The following is a 5,470-nucleotide window of genomic DNA, read 5'->3' as shown; positions in this document are numbered from 1 at the left end:
GCATCTCCTCCTTTCCTATTCCTTCTCTTGTCCACTTTCTAAGATATGAGCCATGTTCAAAGGCATACCATGTTCATGGTATTCTCCTGTTTAGTTATCAAACCCTGAGGGGCGAACCAACACCCCCTTCTCCCTTATCACTACTTTACAGCCTTATTGTCCACCTCTCCGTAATAACTCCTTCCTCAATACTACTCCCTCTTCCACATCTCCCTGTCCTTCTACCACCCCCATCTCGATAAATATCTTAAAAACACTATTTAGCCTAGCCAAATGGGAACGATTTTTTGTGACCCCCCCCCCAGCTCCTTACTCTGACAACACTCTTCTCTTCCAGCAATGCCTCCAAAAACAAGTAGGCAAAGTCTCTTTCCTTAGCTGACCCGACTGTTCTCATCTCGTCACAGGTACATCTGAACACCAAGCTATAGCATTATCAGCTGATTTCTCTGGTAACCCCATTCCTGCAGAACCTCATTTAACCTCAATACTTGTACCAGAACTGTCTATCTCCTCAGCAAACTGCCCTGTTTATACAAAAAATTGGTTAGACTGTGGAGAAGACTTACATGCCTCGCAGACTATGATGTGATATCAATATAGTGTTACTCTATTTATCCTAAAAGTCATTGTAAGAACCCCATCAACATTGCCAAAATTACTTTCCGCAGACATGACCTTCCCTTTAATATTTACGTTGGTGGAGAATCCCCCCTGTCTGACCATATTAACCTCCTCCTGTCAGTGTCAAAATTGTTGGCGTTTAGGACATCCTGCCAAACACTACCGTTCCACAGCCTAATGCCCTCTGCGTACCCAACCTGGTCATACTTGATCAAACTGCTCTGCACATTCACACACATGTACCAACTGTGGTGGCCCCCATAATGTATTTTATAAGGGCTTTCCAACCTAAAAGATTGAGTTTGAGGTGGTAACTCGGATTCAGATTAGGTCTCACTCAGCGTGAAGCCAGACAGGAAGCACATCGACAAGATTTTTCTTACTCCCTACTCGGTAATGTCGTTCACTCTGCCCCTCCCCCTTACTCCCAAGATGTTCCTACACCCTCTCCTATACCTATCCCTCCTACATCTAACTTCCCCACTTCTACCTTCTACTTTCCTCAGTCAAATTCTTTTGCCATTCTAAATCCAGACACTCCAATCTCTACTGCAGCCCTAACACCTTCCTCTCTCCCTCCCCTTACTCCCACACCAGACAGACTAAACGTTCCACCCCTTTTCCTACCACACACTCACTTCCACCTACCTTTGCCTCTACTCCTGAGACACCAGTTTCCCCCTCCCCCTCATAAGAAAACCTTTGTCTCACAAAACTCCCTGACCAACTCCACTACAGAAATTCTTGAAGATATTCAAAACTATCTGGTCGATTCCCAGATTAATACCGAAACCCCTACAGCCTCCAATTCCACAACTCCACACAAAGTAACTGCCGATATCCATCCTCCTTCAACTCATATTCCCCCTACACCCCTTTCTCCTACTCCCCAACACAACCACTGTCCCGTGCACAGTTATTCGCATCTTTGCCGTTGGATCACAGTTATTTCAGTCTACTTTTCCCCTTCCCACCCCACTGACTTTGTTACCTTTGAAACCCTAATTTCCCAACTCCGGCCACTTTTCCCAGTAGTTGGTGATTTTAACTGCCGCCACACTCTTTGGGGTGATTCTATTACCAATTCCCGCAGCCTTAATTCAGATCGCTCTACACACTGATATACGCATGCAATCTTTTTCATGCCTTGACCTCTCTCTTTGCTCCCCTTCTCTCCATTTAGATTTCCATTAGTCAGTTCTAGACCATTTTCCCAATAGTGACCACTTTTCCAGTCTTTTTTTCTCGTATTTCATAATGTACCTCACTATTCCTACCCATTTTTGAAACGCAATAAATCGGGTACCATCCCTTAGGATTACCGCCCCATCGCTCTAACTAGCTGCTTGTGCAAACTACTAGAGCGAATGGTTAACTTCCGCTTAATGTGGTATCTTGAATCTCCAAGTCTTCTCTCTCTTTCCGAGTTTGGTTTCCGCCGTGCCCGATGTACAGCTGACCCCTTTGCTCATTTCGAGACATATATTACATCTGCATTTGATCGCCATGAATCTGTATTAGCCATGAATCTGTATTAGCCATATTCTTTGACCTAGAAAAAGCATATGATACCACATGGCGGTAGCATATTCTCCAACAATATTCCTCCGTAGACGTACATGGAAACATGGGTGTCTTTATAAAGTCTTTCTTCTCCAAACGAAATTTCAAGGTCAGAATTGCCTCGTCCACATCATCCTTTTCTCAGTTCGAAGATGTCCCACAAGGTAGTGTGCTCAGCACCACTTTATTCCTTCTTGCCGTTAATGACATTGTCTCAAGTGTCCGATCATCACTATATGTTGATTATTTAAACATTTTCGCCTTTGGCATATCCATACTAACGTTGGGCTGAGTATTTTGAGCAGTTGTATAAGGTTGATCCACCAACAGTTAACTTACGGGTAATGTTGAGATTCCTCTGCCAGACCCACCCCTCAGCGAGGATCCACCCTCCCTGACTGAAATCAGGGGGGCGATCTCCAAGCTAAAGAGTGGTAAAGCAGCAGGTGTTAGTGGCATCCCAGCTGAATTGTTAAAGACTGGTGGAGAACCTATGGCAAGGGGATTGCATGCAGTCCTGGTACCTTTCCCCCTGACCTGCTGAGGGGTGTGGTCATTCCTCTCTGGAAGGGGAAAGGGGATCGCTGGGACTGCAGCAATCACCGAGGCATTACACTACTCAGTGTACCAGGCAAGGTACTCGCGCACATCCTACTGAGACGTATCAGAGACCACCTGTTGAGGCACCAAAGGCCGGAGCAATCTGGATTCACTCCTGGTAAGTCCACAATAGACCGCATCCTGGAGCTTCGAGTCATTGTAGAGCGCCGTCGTGATTTCGGAAGTGGGCTGCTCGCAGCCTACATCGACCTCAAGACGTTTGATACGGTGCATCGCGAATCACTCTGGGAGATCCTGAGGCCAAGAGGAATTCCAACAAGGATTGTTGGTCTAATAGCAAACCTGTATACAGGCACTGAAAGTGCTGTAAGGTGTGGTGGGGGCCTGTCGGGCTTCTTCCCTGTTAGTTCAGACGTGAGGCAAGGCTGTGTTATTGCACCAACACTTTTCAACATTTGCATAAATTGGATACTGGGTAGAGCTACTGTCCAAAGTCAAAGTCACTATCAAGGTTACAGACCTTTACTTTGCTGATGATGTTGCCATTCTCTCTGAATCTCTGGAAACCCAAGTGGCGGCTCTTGATGCATTTAGCAATGAAGCAAAGCCCCTGGGGCTAGAGGTCTCCTGTACCAAGGTCATCCTACTAGGAGACCCTGTGCAGGGGTCATGAAATCTCTCAACAAGAGTATTTGGAGATGCCGATACCTGTGCAGAAGGACCAAGTTACGTCTTTTCAAGGCCCTGATACTGCCAGATTTACTTTATGGTAGTGAAACTTGGACACTATCTTGTGCTCTGGAATCTCGTCTTGATGCCCTTTGTAACAGATCCATGCGCCGGATCATGGGGTACAGTTGGCGGGACCATGTTTCCAACCAACGGCTGCACCGTGAGACCGGTACAGGACCTGTTACTTGCACAATCCGTGATCGCCAATTCAGGCTATATGGCCACTTGGCTCGATTCCCGCAGGATGATCCTGCCCATCAGGTTGTCTCTGTCCGTGACAATCCTGGGTGGAGGAGGCCTGTGGGACGACCGAGAAGGTCGTAGCTCGGGCAGATCGATCAAACCTGTTGTGAGGAACTAGAGATGGGCCGGGCCCCTGCCTGGCGGCTCGCCATGAGGGACCCTCGGAGGTGGAAACAAAGGGTGGATGCGGCTATGCGCCCCTGCCGGCGTTAGCTCCCGAATTATGATGATGATACTAACTCTCCTCCAATTCCTTCAGTCTGCAATATCATCAGTATCTTCCTGGGCTGCTTTTCTACCTCCATCGCCATCCTTTTCCCTCGTGCACGTGTAGGTCCCCAACCTCCACTCTTCTTATATATCGCTCCTCTCTGGCAAATTCCTTTTCGTTATTTTTGACTCCAAATTGTTCTGGCGAGATCATATCTTTTACATTAAAGAAATAGCTCGCCGCCTCCTCCGAATTTTACAAACTCTCTGGGTTTTATCTTCATGTTACTTTTATCTTCTCCACTCTCGATTATGGATGCCATATTTACTCCTCTGCCTCAGCTTCCCTCCTTGCTCATCTTGATACAGTTCACCACTGCGGTCTTCACATAGTCTCAGGCGCCTTCCGCCCCTATCCAGATGAGAGCCTGTACACTGAGTCAGTCATGCCATCTCTCTTTCGACGCTGTACCCTTCTCTCTCTCCGATGCTATGCTCGATTCCACCAAATTTCCCTCACCAAACTAACTATCCCACGATCCTTGCTTCCTGCCTTTACTTTTTCTCTACGTTTACCTAATCCCTTCTCCATTCGCATGGATACCCTCCCCTCCCATTCCCCCTTTCCCTATCTCCGAACTCTTCCGTTTTCTGTCCATTCCGTTCTTCCATGGCTTATACCTTACCCCCATATTTGTTCCTCAGATTTCCCTGACCCACCAAAATCATATATCACCCATTCTGTCCTTCTCACCCATTTCCTTGTTCATGTCCCTATTCAGTATTCATGTTTAGACTGTTGGCTCCAAATCCACCTCCGGTGCTGGTTTCGCAGTAACCTTCCCAACTCGCACTTTCAAGTACCCCCTCCCTCCTGAATCCAGTAGCCTTACTACAGAACTGTACTTCTTCCTCTTTCACTATTTTTACTGACTCCCGTAACTCATTATCTCTCATATAGTCTATGCACTCGACCAATCCCCTTGTCTGTAAGATCCAGAACTGGTTGTTCTACCTGTCCACATACCATAAATCTATCAGATTTCGCTGGGTGCCCAGCCATGTTGGAATCCCTGGCAATGAACAGGCAAATACGCCGCTATGTCCACATCGCACCAACCATGTTTCTCACATATTCCATTCACGGATTATTACCCTCGCTTTAAGACCTTCCTGTATACCCGATAGCAATCTTTCTGGTCAAGTCTCCGCACTAATAAAATATAGCAACTAAGAACTAACTAACCGCCCTTCGCTATCCTATACCGTACCTTCCTATAGTGCTACATGACTTTAGATGTCTAGCACATTTATTTTGCTTTTAACCATTAACCATTAACCCACATACCCCACGCAAGCTCCATTCATGCCAAGTCACCAACCCATTACCCAACATTTAGAAAACATTCCTTTCTCTTTCCCAACACCCGTTCCACCTCCTCATCTTCCTCAGTCTTCTTCATTTTTACCCCCCCCCCCCCCCCCCGATTGTCCACCTCCCTTGGTCAACAATACTCCCTCTTCCTCCCGCCCTCGT

The sequence above is a fragment of the Penaeus chinensis genome, chromosome 32, assembly GCF_019202785.1.
Source record: "Penaeus chinensis breed Huanghai No. 1 chromosome 32, ASM1920278v2, whole genome shotgun sequence".
Taxonomy (NCBI): Eukaryota; Metazoa; Arthropoda; class Malacostraca; order Decapoda; family Penaeidae; genus Penaeus; species Penaeus chinensis.
Note: the sequence above shows the minus strand (reverse complement) of the source record.